Source organism: Arachis hypogaea, chromosome 9, assembly GCF_003086295.3.
Source record: "Arachis hypogaea cultivar Tifrunner chromosome 9, arahy.Tifrunner.gnm2.J5K5, whole genome shotgun sequence".
In the NCBI taxonomy this organism is placed as follows: domain Eukaryota; kingdom Viridiplantae; phylum Streptophyta; class Magnoliopsida; order Fabales; family Fabaceae; genus Arachis; species Arachis hypogaea.
The window spans coordinates 70,618,458-70,633,614 of record NC_092044.1 but is presented as its reverse complement, the minus strand read 5'-3'; the positions used below and the strand labels follow the sequence as shown (position 1 = coordinate 70,633,614).

General features: G+C 38.9%; 1 non-coding gene across 1 annotated transcript; it reads left to right on the top strand.

Annotated features, from left to right (window-relative positions):
• The first annotated feature begins 13,690 nt into the window (after positions 1–13,690).
• On the top strand, positions 13,691–13,799 carry LOC112713698 (small nucleolar RNA R71). Its single transcript, XR_003158669.1, has one exon. It is a non-coding gene; the product is annotated as a small nucleolar RNA R71 (small nucleolar RNA).
• Positions 13,800–15,157: the final 1,358 nt, after the last annotated feature.

Sequence of the window (15,157 nt, the reverse complement as noted above, 5' to 3'; positions counted from 1 at the left end):
TCTGGATGTCTACTTCCAACGCCGTTGAGAGCGCGCTATTTGGAGATCTGTAGCTCCAGAAAATCTATTTCGAGTGCAGGGAGGTCAGATTCCAACAGCATCAGCAGTCCTTTTGTCAGCCTTTTTCAGAGTTTTGCTCAAGTCCCTCAATTTCAGCCAGAAATTACCTGAAATCACAGAAAAACACACAAACTCATAGTAAAGTCCAGAAATGTGAATTTAACATAAAAACTAATGAAAACATCCCTAAAAGTAGCTTGAACTTACTAAAAACTACCTAAAACCAATGCCAAAAAGCGTATAAATTATCCGCTCATCACAACACCAAACTTAAATTGTTGCTTGTCCCCAAGCAACTGAAAATCAAATAAGATAAAAAGAAGAGAATATACTATAAATTTCAAAATATCAATGAATATTAATTCTAATTAGATGAGCGGGACTTGTAGCTTTTTGCTTCTGAACAGTTTTGGCATCTCACTTTTTCCTTTGAAGTTTAGAATGATTGGCTTCTCTAGGAACTTAGAATTTCGGATAGTGTTATTGATTCTCCTAGTTAAGTATGTTGATTCTTGAACACAACTACTTTTATGAGTCTTGGCCGTGGCCCTAAGCATTTTGTTTTCCAGTATTACCACCGGATACATAAATGCCACAGACACATGACTGGGTGAACCTTTTTAGATTGTGACTCAGCTTTGCTAGAGTCCCCAGTTAGAGGTGTCCAGAGCTCTTAAGCACACTCTTTTTGCTTTGGATCACGACTTTAACCACTCAGTCTCAAGCTTTTCACTTGGACCATCATGACACAAGCACATGATTAGGGACAGCTTGATTTAGCCGCTTAGGCCTGTATTTTATTTCCTTGGGCCCTCCTAACCATTGATGCTCAAAGCCTTGGATCCTTTTTACCCTTGCCTTTTGGTTTTAAGGGCTATTGGCTTTTTCTGCTTGCTTTTTCTTTTTCTTTCTATTTTTTTTCGCCTATTTTTTTTTCGCAAGCTTTTTACTTTTCACTGCTTTTTCTTGCTTCAAGAATCAATTTTATGATTTTTCAGATTATCAATAACATTTCTCTTTGTTCATCATTCTTTCAAGAGCCAACAATTTTAACATTCATAAACAACAAGATCAAAAATATGCACTGTTCAATCATTCATTCAGAAAACAAAAAGTATTGTCACCACATCAATATAATTAAACTAAATTCAAGGATAAATTCGAAATTCATGTACTTCTTGTTCTTTTGAATTAAAACATTTTTCATTTAAGAGAGGTGAAGGATTAATGGATTTTATTCATAGCTTTAAGACATGGTTACTACATACTAATGATCATGAAGTAAAGACACAAAACATAGACAAACACAACATAAAAATCGAAAAGCAGAAAGAAATAAGAACAAGGAATGAATCCACCTTTAGTGGCGTCTTCTTCTTGATGGACCAACAATGTCCTTAAGCTCTTCTATGTCCCTTCCTTGCCTTTATTGCTCCTCCCTCATTGCTCTTTGATCTTCTCTTATTTCATGGAGAATGATGGAGCGCTCATGATGTTCCACCCTTAATTGTTCAACATTGTGGCTCAAATCTTCTAAGGAGGTGTTGAGTTATTCCCAATAGTTATTGGGAGGAAAGTGCATCCCTTGAGGCATCTCAGGGATTTCTTGATGATGAGCTTCCTCATGCATTTCTTGAGAACCGTGGAGGGTCTCTCTTGCTTGCTCCATCCTCTTCTTGGTGATGGGCTTATCCTCTTCAATGGAGATATCTCCTTCTATGATAACTCCAGCTGAGTAACATAGATGGCAAATAAGGTGAGGAAAAGCTAGCCTTGCCATTGTGGAGGGCTTGTCGGCTATTTTGTAGATTTCATTGGATATGACCTCATGAACTTCTACTTCCTCTCCAATCATGATGCTACGAATCATGATGGCCCGATCCACAGTAACTTCAGATTGGTTGCTAGTAGGAATGATAGAGCGTTGAATGAACTCCAACCATCCTCTACCCACAGGCTTGAGGTCCAGTCTTCTTAGTTGAACTGGCTTGCCTTTGGAGTCTCTCTTCCATTGAGCTCCTTCCACACATATGTCCATTAGGACTTGGTCCAACCTTTGATTAAAGTTGACCCTTCTAGTGTAGGGGCGTTCATCTCCTTACATCATGGGCAAGTGAGACGCCAACCTCACATTTTCCGGGCTAAAATCTAAGTATTTCCCCCAAACCATTGTGAGATAATTCTTTGGATTTGGGTTCATACTTTGATCATGGTTCCTAGTGATCCATGCATTTGCATAGAACTCTTGAACCATTAAGATTCTGACTTGTTGCATGGGGTTGGTTAAGACTTCCCAACCTCTTCTTCAGATTTCATGTCGGATCTCCGGGTACTCATTTTTCTTGAGCTTGAAAGGGACCTCAGGGATCACCTTCTTCTTTGCCACAACATCATAGAAGTGGTCTTGATGGCTCTTGGAGATGAATCTTTCCATCTCCCATGACTCAGAGGTGGAAGCTTTTGTCTTCCCTTTTCCTTTTCTAGAGGATTCTCCGGCCTTAGGTGCCATTGATGGTAATGGAAAAACAAAAAGCTTATGCTTTTACCACACCAAACTTAAAATATTGCTCGTCCTCGAGCAATAGAAGAAAGAAGAGAAGAAGAAGAAGAGAATATGGTAGAGAGGGAGAGATGTAGGTTCGGCCAAGGTGAAGAAGAGGGGGTTGTGTTGTGTGAAAATGAAGTAGAATGGAAGGGTATATATAGGGAGAGGGTGGTGTAGGTTCGGCCATTTAGGGTGGGAATGGGTGGGAAAATGTTTTTGAATTTTTGAAGGTAGGTGGGGTTTATGGGGAAGAGTGGATGGATGTGAGTGGTGAAGGGGGTGCTTGGGAAGAGGAATTAAGGTGATTGGTGAAGAGTGTTGGGAAGTGTGACATGGGGAATACTCATCACAAAATAGGATTAGGAGGTAAGGTGGGAATATAGTAGGTGGGGATCCTGTGGGGTCCACAGATCCTGAGGTGATCCTGTGGGGTCCACAGATCCTGAGGTGTCAAGGAATTCCATCCCTGCACCAAATAGGCATGTAAAATGCCCTTGCACACCATTCTGGCATTTAAACGCCGAGTGGTGCACATTCTGGGCGTTCAACGCCCATGTAAAGCATGTTTCTGGCGTTGAACGCCAGTTTCATGCTTGTTGCTGGCGTTCAGCGACATTTTTTCCTCTTAGGCACATTCCTGGCGTTCAGCGCCAGGTTGATGCTCTGTTCTGGCGTTGAACGCCAGCCAGATGCTCCTTACTGGCGTTGAACGCCAGCCTATGCTTCCTCCAGGGTGTGATTTTTCTTCTGCTGTTTTTTATTCTATTTTTAATTTTCTATTTTTTTTCGTGACTCCACATGATCATGTACCTAATAAAACACAAAATAACAATAAAATAAAAATTAGATAAATAAAATTGGGTTGCCTCCCAACAAGCGCTTCTTTAATGTCAATAGCTTGACAGTGGCTCTCATGGAGCCACAAAGGTGATCAGGTCAATGTTGTATAGTCCCAACACCAAACTTAGAGTTTGGATATGGGGTCTTAACACCAAACGTAGAGTTTGGTTGTGGCCTCCCAACACCAAACTTAGAGTTTGACTGTGGGGGCTCTTCTTGACTCTGAACTGAGAGAAGCTCTTCATGCTTACTCTCTTTTGTCACATAGGGATGGCCATGTGCTTTAAACACAAGGTAGTCCCCATTCAATTGAAGGACTAATTCACCTCTGTTGACATCTATCACAGCTCCTACTGTGGCTAGGAAAGGTCTTCCAAGGATAATGCATTCATCCTCTTCCTTCCCAGTGTCTAAGATTATGAAATCAGCAGGGATGTAAAGGCCCTCAACCTTTAGTAACACGTCCTCCACTATTCCATAAGCTTGTCTCAATGACTTGTCTGCCAATTGTAATGAGAACAAGGCAGGTTGCACCTCAATGATCCCCAGCTTCTCCATTACAGAGAGTGGCATAAGATTTATCCCTGACCCTAGATCACATAGAGCCTTTTCAAAGGTCATAGTGCCTATGGTACAAGGTATTAAGAACTTTCCAGGATCTTGTCTCTTTTGAGGTAAAATTTGCTGAATCCAGGGTTCTAGTTCATTAATGAGTAAGGGAGGTTCACTTTCCCAAGTCTTATTACCAAACAACTTGGCATTTAGCTTCATGATAGCTCCTAAGTATTGAGCAACTTGCTCTCCAGTCACATCTTCATCCTCTTCAGAGGAAGAATAGTCTTTAGAGCTCATGAATGGCAGAAGGAGATTTAATGGAATCTCTATGGTCTCTGTATGAGCCTCAGATTCTTTTGGATCCTTAATAGGAAACTCCTTCTTGCTTGAAGGACGTCCCAGGAGGTCTTCCTCACTAGGATTTTCGTCCTCCTCATCCCTTGTGCATTCGGCCACATTGATCACATCAATGGCCTTGCACTCTCCTTTTGGATTCTCTTCTGTATTGCTTGGGAGAATACTGGGAGGAGCTTCAATGACTCTCTTACTCAGCTGGCCCACTTGTGCCTCCAGATTTTTGATGGAGGATCTTGTTTCACTCATGAAACTAAAAGTGGCTTTTGACAGATCAGAGACTAGATTGGCTAAATTAGAAGTATTTTGTTCAGAATTCTCTGTCTGTTGCTGAGAAGATGAAGGAAAAGGCTTGCTATTGCTTAGCCTAGTGCGTCCACCATTGTTAAAGCCTTGTTGAGGCTTTTGTTGATCCTTCCATGAGAAATTTGGATGATTTCTCCATGATGGATTATAGGTGTTTCCATAAGGTTCACCCATGTAATTAACCTCTGCCATTGCAGGGTTCTCAGGATCATAAGCTTCTTCAGAAGCTGCCTCTTTAGTACTGTTGGATGCATTTTGCCATCCATTCAGACTTTGAGAGATCATGTTGACTTGCTGAGTCAACACTTTGTTCTGAGCCAATATGGCATTCAGAGCATCAATTTCAAGAACTCCTTTCTTCTGAGGTATCCCATTATTCACGGAATTCCTCTCAGAAGTGTACATGAATTGGTTGTTCGCAACCATATCAATGAGTTCTTGAGCCTCTTCAGGCGTTTTCTTTAGGTGAATAGATCCACCTGCAGAATGGTCCAATGACATTTTCAAAAATTCAGATAGACCATAATAGAATATATCTAATATGGTCCATTCTGAAAACATGTTAGATGGACATCTTTTGGTCAGCTGCTTGTATCTTTCCCAAGCTTCATAGAGGGATTCACCATCTTTTTGTTTGAAGGTTTGAACATCCACTCTCAGCTTGCTCAGCTTTTGAGGAGGAAAGAATTTATCCAAGAAGGCAGTGACTAGCTTATCCCAGGAGTCCAGGCTATCCTTGGGTTGTGAATCCAACCATATTCTAGCTCTGTCTCTTAAAGCAAAAGGGAAAAGCATGAGTCTGTAGACTTCAGGATCAACTCCATTCGTCTTTACAGTCTCATAGATCTGCAAGAACTCAGTTAAAAACTGATAAGGATCTTCAGATGGAAGTCCATAAAACTTGCAGTTTTGTTGCATTAAGGCAACTAGCTGAGGTTTCAGCTCAAAGTTATTGGCTCCAATGGCAGGAATGGAGATGCTTCTTCCATCAAACTTGGACGTTGGCTTTGTGAAGTCACCAAGCATTCTCCTTGCATTATTATTATTTTCGGCTTCCATCTCCTTCTCTTGTTCTAATATTTCTGAAAGGTTACCTTTAGATTGTTGTAACTTAGCTTCTCTTAATTTTCTCTTCAGAGTCCTTTCAGGTTCTGGATCAATTTCAACAAGAGTGCCTTTATCCTTGTTCCTGCTCATATGAAAGAGAAGAAAACAAGAAAAGAAGAGGAATCCTCTATGTCACAGTATAGAGATTCCTTTATGTTAGTAGAAAAAGAAGGGGATAGAAGAAAGAAAAGTGAAGAATCCAAACACAAGGGATAGATTGGGTTTGGATTTTTTTAGATGTAGAGAGGTGAAGAGAAGTGTTAGTAATTAAATAATTAAATAGAATAAGAGAGAAGAGATAGAAAATTCGAAAATAGTTTTAAAAAAGGGTTAGTAATTTTCGAAAATTCGAAATAAGATAAGATTAAAATTAAAATTTAAAACAAAAAGAATCTTTTTTTTTTTGAAAAAGAGATGAAATATTTTCGAAAATTAGAGAGGGAAAAGTAGTTAGTTAGTTTTGAAAAGATAGGAAACAAACAAAAAGTTAAAGAGTTAGTTGAAAAAGATATTAAAATCAAATTTGAAAATATAAGAAGATAAGAAGTTAGATAAGATATTTAAAATCGAAAATTTGACTTGTCTTGTAAGAAATAACTGATTTTAAAAATTTTTGACCAAGTCAACCCAAAATTTCACAAATTTGGAGAGAAAAAAAGGAAAAGATATTTTTTTGATTTTTGAATATTTAAAGATGAGAGAGAAAAACATAAAAATGACCTAAAATATGAAAATTTTGGATCAAAACACATGATGCATGCAAGAACACTATGAATGTCAAGATGAACACCAAGAACACCTTGAAGATCATGATGAACATCAAGAACATAATTTTGAAAAATTTTTTATGCAAAGAAAACATGCAAGACACCAAACATAGAAATCTTTAATGCATGGACTCTAACAAACGAAAAATGCATATGAAAAACAACAAACAACACAAAACAAGAAAACATCAAGATCAAACAAGAAGACTTATCAAGAACAACTTGAAGATCATGAAGAACTCTATGAATGCATGGATTTTTCAAAAAATGCAAGAAAAATTTTTAAAGCATGCAATTGACACCAAACTTAAAAATTGACTCAAGACTCAAACAAGAAGCACAAAATATTTTTGATTTTTATGATTTTATTAATTTTTTTGGATTTTTATTAATTTTTTTCGAAAATAAAGTTTGGAAAAACGAAAAAGAAAAGAAAAATTTTGAAAAAGATTTTTGAAAAAATTTTTGAAAAGAAAATTACCTAATCTGAGCAACAAGATGAACCGTCAGTTGTCCATACTCGAACAATCCCCGGCAACGGCGCCAAAAACTTGGTGGACAAAATTGTGATCCTCAAAGTTGGTCTCTTTGTATTCGTGTGAAATCAAAAATACCCCAAAGAGATCATGGTGTGATAAATTGGGATCTTAATAATCCCTGGTGTGATCATAACTCCGTTCAACTTAACCAACAAGTGTACTGGGTCATCCAAGTAATACCTTACGTGAGTAAGGGTCGATCCCACAGAGATTGTTGGTATGAAGCAAGCTATGGTCACCTTGTAAATCTCAGTTAGGCAGATTAAATTGGTTTATGATGAGTTCGAAAATTAATAATAAATAGAAAATAAAAAGGGATAGAAATACTTATGTAAATCAATAGTGGGAATTTCAGATAGGCGTATGGAGATGCTGTGCTCCTCTCGTATCTCTACTTTTTTATTACATTCATCCAATCCTTCTTACTCCTTTCCATGGCAAGCTGTATGTAGGGAATCACCGTTGTCAAAGGCTACATCCCATCCTTTCAGTGAAAATGGTCCTATGCTCTGTCACAGCACGGCTAATCATCTGTCGGTTCTCAATCAGGTTGGAATAGAATCCCTTGATTCTTTTGCGTTTGTCATCACGCCCAGCCTTCAGGAGTTTGAAGCTCGTCACAGTCATTCAATCCCAGAATCCTACTCGGAATACCATAGACAAGGTTTAGACTTTCCGGAATCTCATGAATGCCGCCATCAATTCAAGCTTATACCACGAAGATTCTGTTGGGGAATCTAAGAGATATGCGCCCGGCCTAAAGTAGAACGGAGGTGGTTGTCAGTCACAAGCGTTCATAGGTGAGAATGATGATGAGTGTCACGGATCATCACATTCATCAAGTTGAAGTGCAACGTATATCTTGGAATAAGAATAAAAGAGAATCGAATAAAAAGTAATAGTAATTGTATTGAAACTTGAGGTACAGCAGAGCTCCGCACCCTTAATCTATGGTGTGCAGAAACTCCACTGTTGAAAATACATAAGTGAAAGGTTCAGGCATGGCCGAATGGCCAGCCCCCTGAATGATCAAGAGACCGAATGATCAAAGACTACAAAGTCAAAAGATTAAACTGTCAAAAGATGTCTAATACAATAGTAACTTATCCTATTTATACTAGACTAGCTACTAGGGTTTACATGAGTAAGTAATTGATGCATAAATCCACTTCCGGGGCCCACTTGGTGTATGCTTGGGCTGAGCTTGATCTATCCACAAGCTGAGGCTTTTCTTGGAGTTGAAGTCCAAGTTATAACGTGTTTTGGGCGTTCAACTCCGGATAATGACGTGTTTCTGGCGTTTAACTCCAGACAGCAGCATGTACTTGGCGTTCAACACCAAGTTACGTCGTCAATTTCCAAATAAAGTATGAACTATTTATATATTGATGGAAAGCTCTGGATGTCTACTTTCCAACGCCGTTGAGAGCGCGCTATTTGGAGATCTGTAGCTCCAGAAAATCTATTTCGAGTGCAGGGAGGTCAGATTCCAACAGCATCAGCAGTCCTTTTGTCAGCCTTTTTCAGAGTTTTGCTCAAGTCCCTCAATTTCAGCCAGAAATTACCTGAAATCACAAAAAAACACACAAACTCATAGTAAAGTCCAGAAATGTGAATTTAACATAAAAATTAATGAAAACATCCCTAAAAGTAGCTTGAACTTACTAAAAACTACCTAAAACCAATGCCAAAAAGCGTATAAATTATCCGCTCATCACAACACCAAACTTAAATTGTTCCTTGTCCCCAAGCAACTGAAAATCAAATAAGATAAAAAGAAGAGAATATACTATAAATTTCAAAATATCAATGAATATTAATTCTAATTAGATGAGCGGGACTTGTAGCTTTTTGCTTCTGAACAGTTTTGGCATCTCACTTTTTCCTTTGAAGTTTAGAATGATTGGCTTCTCTAGGAACTTAGATTTCGGATAGTGTTATTGATTCTCCTAGTTAAGTATGTTGATTCTTGAACACAACTACTTTTTTGAGTCTTGGCCGTGGCCCTAAGCATTTTGTTTTCCAGTATTACCACCGGATACATAAATGCCACAGACACATGACTGGGTGAACCTTTTTAGATTGTGACTCAGCTTTGCTAGAGTCCCCAGTTAGAGGTGTCCAGAGCTCTTAAGCACACTCTTTTTGCTTTGGATCACGACTTTAACCACTCAGTCTCAAGCTTTTCACTTGGACCTTCATGACACAAGCACATGATTAGGGACAGCTTGATTTAGCCGCTTAGGCCTGTATTTTATTTCCTTGGGCCCTCCTAACCATTGATGCTCAAAGCCTTGGATCGATCCTTTTTACCCTTGCCTTTTGGTTTTAAGGGCTATTGGCTTTTTCTGCTTGCTTTTTCTTTTTCTTTCTATTTTTTTTCGCCTATTTTTTTTTCGCAAGCTTTTTACTTTTCACTGCTTTTTCTTGCTTCAAGAATCAATTTTATGATTTTTCAGATTATCAATAACATTTCTCTTTGTTCATCATTCTTTCAAGAGCTAACAGTTTTAACATTCATAAACAACAAGATCAAAAATATGCACTGTTCAGTCATTCATTCAGAAAACAAAAAGTATTGTCACCACATCAATATAATTAAACTAAATTCAAGGATAAATTCGAAATTCATGTACTTCTTGTTCTTTTGAATTAAAACATTTTTCATTTAAGAGAGGTGAAGGATTAATGGATTTTATTCATAGCTTTAAGACATGGTTACTACATACTAATGATCATGAAGTAAAGACACAAAACATAGACAAACACAACATAAAAATCGAAAAGCAGAAAGAAATAAGAACAAGGAATGAATCCACCTTTAGTGGCGTCTTCTTCTTGAAGGACCAACAATGTCCTTAAGCTCTTCTATGTCCCTTCCTTGCCTTTGTTGCTCCTCCCTCATTGCTCTTTGATCTTCTCTTATTTCATGGAGAATGATGGAGCGCTCATGATGTTCCACCCTTAATTGTTCAACATTGTGGCTCAAATCTTCTAAGGAGGTGTTGAGTTGTTCCCAATAGTTGTTGGGAGGAAAGTGCATCCCTTGAGGCATCTCAGGGATTTCTTGATGATGAGCTTCCTCATGCATTTCTTGAGAACCGTGGAGGGTCTCTCTTGCTTGCTCCATCCTCTTCTTGGTGATGGGCTTATCCTCTTCAATGGAGATATCTCCTTCTATGATAACTCCAGCTGAGTAACATAGATGGCAAATAAGGTGAGGAAAAGCTAGCCTTGCCATTGTGGAGGGCTTGTCGGCTATTTTGTAGATTTCATTGGATATGACCTCATGAACTTCTACTTCCTCTCCAATCATGATGCTACGAATCATGATGGCCCGATCCACAGTAACTTCAGATCGGTTGCTAGTAGGAATGATAGAGCGTTGAATGAACTCCAACCATCCTCTAACCACAGGCTTGAGGTCCAGTCTTCTTAGTTGAACTGGCTTGCCTTTGGAGTCTCTCTTCCATTGAGCGCCTTCCACACATATGTCCATTAGGACTTGGTCCAACCTTTGATTAAAGTTGACCCTTCTAGTGTAGGGGCGTTCATCTCCTTACATCATGGGCAAGTGAAACGCTAACCTCACATTTTCCGGGCTAAAATCTAAGTATTTCCCCCGAACCATTATGAGATAATTCTTTGGATTTGGGTTCATACTTTGATCATGGTTCCTAGTGATCCATGCATTTGCATAGAACTCTTGAACCATTAAGATTCTGACTTGTTGCATAGGGTTGGTTAAGACTTCCCAACCTCTTCTTCGGATCTCATGTCGGATCTCCGGGTACTCATTTTTCTTGAGCTTGAAAGGGACCTCAGGGATCACCTTCTTCTTTGCCACAACATCATAGAAGTGGTCTTGATGGCTTTTGGAGATGAATTTTTCCATTTCCCATGACTCAGAGGTGGAAGCTTTTGTCTTCCCTTTTCCTTTTCTAGAGGATTCTCCGGCCTTAGGTGCCATTGATGGTAATGGAAAAACAAAAAGCTTATGCTTTTACCACACCAAACTTAAAATATTGCTCGTCCTCGAGCAATAGAAGAAAGAAGAGAAGAAGAAGAAGAAGAGAATATGGTAGAGAGGGAGAGATGTAGGTTCGGCCAAGGTGAAGAAGAGGGGGTTGTGTTGTGTGAAAATGAAGTAGAATGGAAGGGTATATATAGGGAGAGGGTGGTGTAGGTTCGGCCATTTAGGGTGGGAATGGGTGGGAAAATGTTTTTGAATTTTTGAAGGTAGGTGGGGTTTATGGGGAAGAGTGGATGGATGTGAGTGGTGAAGGGGGTGCTTGGGAAGAGGAATTGAGGTGATTGGTGAAGAGTGTTGGGAAGTGTGACATGGGGAATACTCATCACAAAATAGGATTAGGAGGTAAGGTGGGAATATAGTAGGTGGGGATCATGTGGGGTCCACAGATCCTGAGGTGATCCTGTGGGATCCACAGATCCTGAGGTGTCAAGGAATTCCATCCCTGCACCAAATAGGCATGTAAAATGCCCTTGCACACCATTCTGGCATTTAAACGCCGAGTGGTGCACATTCTGGGCGTTCAACGCCCATGTAAAGCATGTTTCTGGCGTTGAACGCCAGTTTCATGCTTGTTGCTGGCGTTCAGCGCCATCTTTTCCTCTTAGGCACATTCCTGGCGTTCAGCGCCAGGTTGATGCTCTGTTCTGGCGTTGAACGCCAGCCAGATGCTCCTTACTGGCGTTGAACGCCAGCCTATGCTTCCTCCAGGGTGTGATTTTTCTTCTGCTGTTTTTGATTCTATTTTTAATTTTCTATTTTTTTCGTGACTCCACATGATCATGTACCTAATAAAACACAAAATAACAATAAAATAAAAATTAGATAAATAAAATTGGGTTGCCTCCCAACAAGCGCTTCTTTAATGTCAATAGCTTGACAGTGGCTCTCATGGAGCCACAAAGGTGATCAGGTCAATGTTGTATAGTCCCAACACCAAACTTAGAGTTTGGATATGGGGCCTTAACACCAAACTTAGAGTTTGGTTGTGGCCTCCCAACACCAAACTTAGAGTTTGACTGTGGGGGCTCTTCTTGACTCTGAACTGAGAGAAGCTCTTCATGCTTACTCTCTTTTGTCACATAGGGATGGCCATGTGCTTTAAACACAAGGTAGTCCCCATTCAATTGAAGGACTAATTCACCTCTGTTGACATCTATCACAGCTCCTACTGTGGCTAGGAAAGGTCTTCCAAGGATAATGCATTCATCCTCTTCCTTCCCAGTGTCTAAGATTATGAAATCAGCAGGGATGTAAAGGCCCTCAACCTTTACTAACACGTCCTCCACTATTCCATAAGCTTGTCTCAATGACTTGTCTGCCAATTGTGATGAGAACAAGGCAGGTTGCACCTCAATGATCCCCAGCTTCTCCATTACAGAGAGTGGCATAAGATTTATCCCTGACCCTAGATCACATAGAGCCTTTTCAAAGGTCATAGTGCCTATGGTACAAGGTATTAAGAACTTTCCAGGATCTTGTCTCTTTTGAGGTAAAATTTGCTGAATCCAGGTATCTAGTTCATTAATGAGCAAGGGAGGTTCACTTTCCCAAGTCTCATTACCAAACAACTTGGCATTTAGCTTCATGATAGCTCCTAAGTATTGAGCAACTTGCTCTCCAGTCACATCTTCATCCTCTTCAGAGGAAGAATAGTCTTCAGAGCTCATGAATGGCAGAAGGAGATTTAATGGAATCTCTATGGTCTCTGTATGAGCCTCAGATTCTTTTGGATCCTTAATAGGAAACTCCTTCTTACTTGAAGGACGTCCCAGGAGGTCTTCCTCACTAGGATTTTCATCCTCCTCCTCCCTTGTGCATTCGGCCACATTGATCACATCAATGGCCTTGCACTCTCCTTTTGGATTCTCTTCTGTATTGCTTGGGAGAATACTAGGAGGAGCTTCAATGACTCTCTTACTCAGCTGGCCCACTTGTGCCTCCAGATTTTTGATGGAGGATCTTGTTTCACTCATGAAACTGAAAGTGGCTTTTGACAGATCAGAGACTAGATTGGCTAAATTAGAAGTGTTTTGTTCAGAATTCTCTGTCTGTTGCTGAGAAGATGATGGAAAAGGCTTGCTATTGCTTAGCCTAGTGCGTCCACCAATGTTAAAGCCTTGTTGAGGCTTTTGTTGATCCTTCCATGAGAAATTTGGATGATTTCTCCATGATGGATTATAGGTGTTTCCATAAGGTTCACCCATGTAATTAACCTCTGCCATTGCAGGGTTCTCAAGATCATAAGCTTCTTCAGAAGCTGCCTCTTTAGTACTGTTGGATGCATTTTGCCATCCATTCAGACTTTGAGAGATCATGTTGACTTGCTGAGTCAACACTTTTTTCTGAGCCAATATGGCATTCAGAGCATCAATTTCAAGAACTCCTTTCTTCTGAGGTATCCCATTATTCACGGAATTCCTCTCAGAAGTGTACATGAATTGGTTGTTCACAACCATATCAATGAGTTCTTGAGCCTCTTCAGGCATTTTCTTTAGGTGAATAGATCCACCTGCAGAATGGTCCAATGACATTTTCAAAAATTTAGATAGACCATAATAGAATATATCTAATATGGTCCATTCTGAAAACATGTTGGATGGACATCTTTTGGTCAGCTGCTTGTATCTTTCCCAAGCTTCATAGAGGGATTCACCATCTTTTTGTTTGAAGGTTTGAACATCCACTCTCAGCTTGCTCAGCTTTTGAGGAGGAAAGAATTTATCCAAGAAGGCAGTGACTAGCTTATCCCAGGAGTCTAGGCTATCCTTGGGTTGTGAATCCAACCATATTCTAGCTCTGTCTCTTAAAGCAAAAGGGAAAAGCATGAGTCTGTAGACTTCAGGATCAACTCCATTCGTCTTTACAGTCTCATAGATCTGCAAGAACTCAGTTAAAAACTGATAAGGATCTTCAGATGGAAGTCCATAAAACTTGCAGTTTTGTTGCATTAAGGCAACTAGCTGAGGTTTCAGCTCAAAGTTATTGGCTCCAATGGCAGGAATGGAGATGCTTCTTCCATCAAACTTGGACGTTGGCTTTGTGAAGTCACCAAGCATTCTCCTTGCATTATTATTATTTTCGGCTTCCATCTCCTTCTCTTGTTCTAATATTTCTGAAAGGTTACCTTTAGATTGTTGTAACTTAGCTTCTCTTAATTTTCTCTTCAGAGTCCTTTCAGGTTCTGGATCAATTTCAACAAGAGTGCCTTTATCCTTGTTCCTGCTCATATGAAAGAGAAGAAAACAAGAAAAGAAGAGGAATCCTCTATGTCACAGTATAGAGATTCCTTTATGTTAGTAGAAAAAGAAGGGGATAGAAGAAAGAAAAGTGAAGAATCCAAACACAAGGGATAGATTGGGTTTGGATTTTTTTAGATGAAGAGAGGTGAAGAGAAGTGTTAGTAATTAAATAATTAAATAGAATAAGAGAGAAGAGATAGAAAATTCGAAAATAGTTTTAAAAAAGGGTTAGTAATTTTCGAAAATTCGAAATAAGATAAGATTAAAATTAAAATTTAAAACAAAAAGAATCTTTTTTTTTGAAAAAGAGATGAAATATTTTCGAAAATTAGAGAGGGAAAAGTAGTTAGTTAGTTTTGAAAAAGATAGGAAACAAACAAAAAGTTAAAGAGTTAGTTGAAAAAGATATTAAAATCAAATTTGAAAATATAAGAAGATAAGAAGTTAGATAAGATATTTAAAATTGAAAATTTGACTTGACTTGTAAGAAATAACTGATTTTAAAAATTTTTGACCAAGTCAACCCAAAATTTCACAAATTTGGAGAGAAAAAAAGGAAAAGATATTTTTTTGATTTTTGAATATTTAAAGATGAGAGAGAAAAACATAAAAATGACCTAAAATATGAAAATTTTGGATCAAAACACATGATGCATGCAAGAACACTATGAATGTCAAGATGAACACCAAGAACACCTTGAAGATCATGATGAACATCAAGAACATAATTTTGAAAAAATTTTTATGCAAAGAAAACATGCAAGACACCAAACATAGAAATCTTTAATGCATGGACTCTAACAAACGAAAAA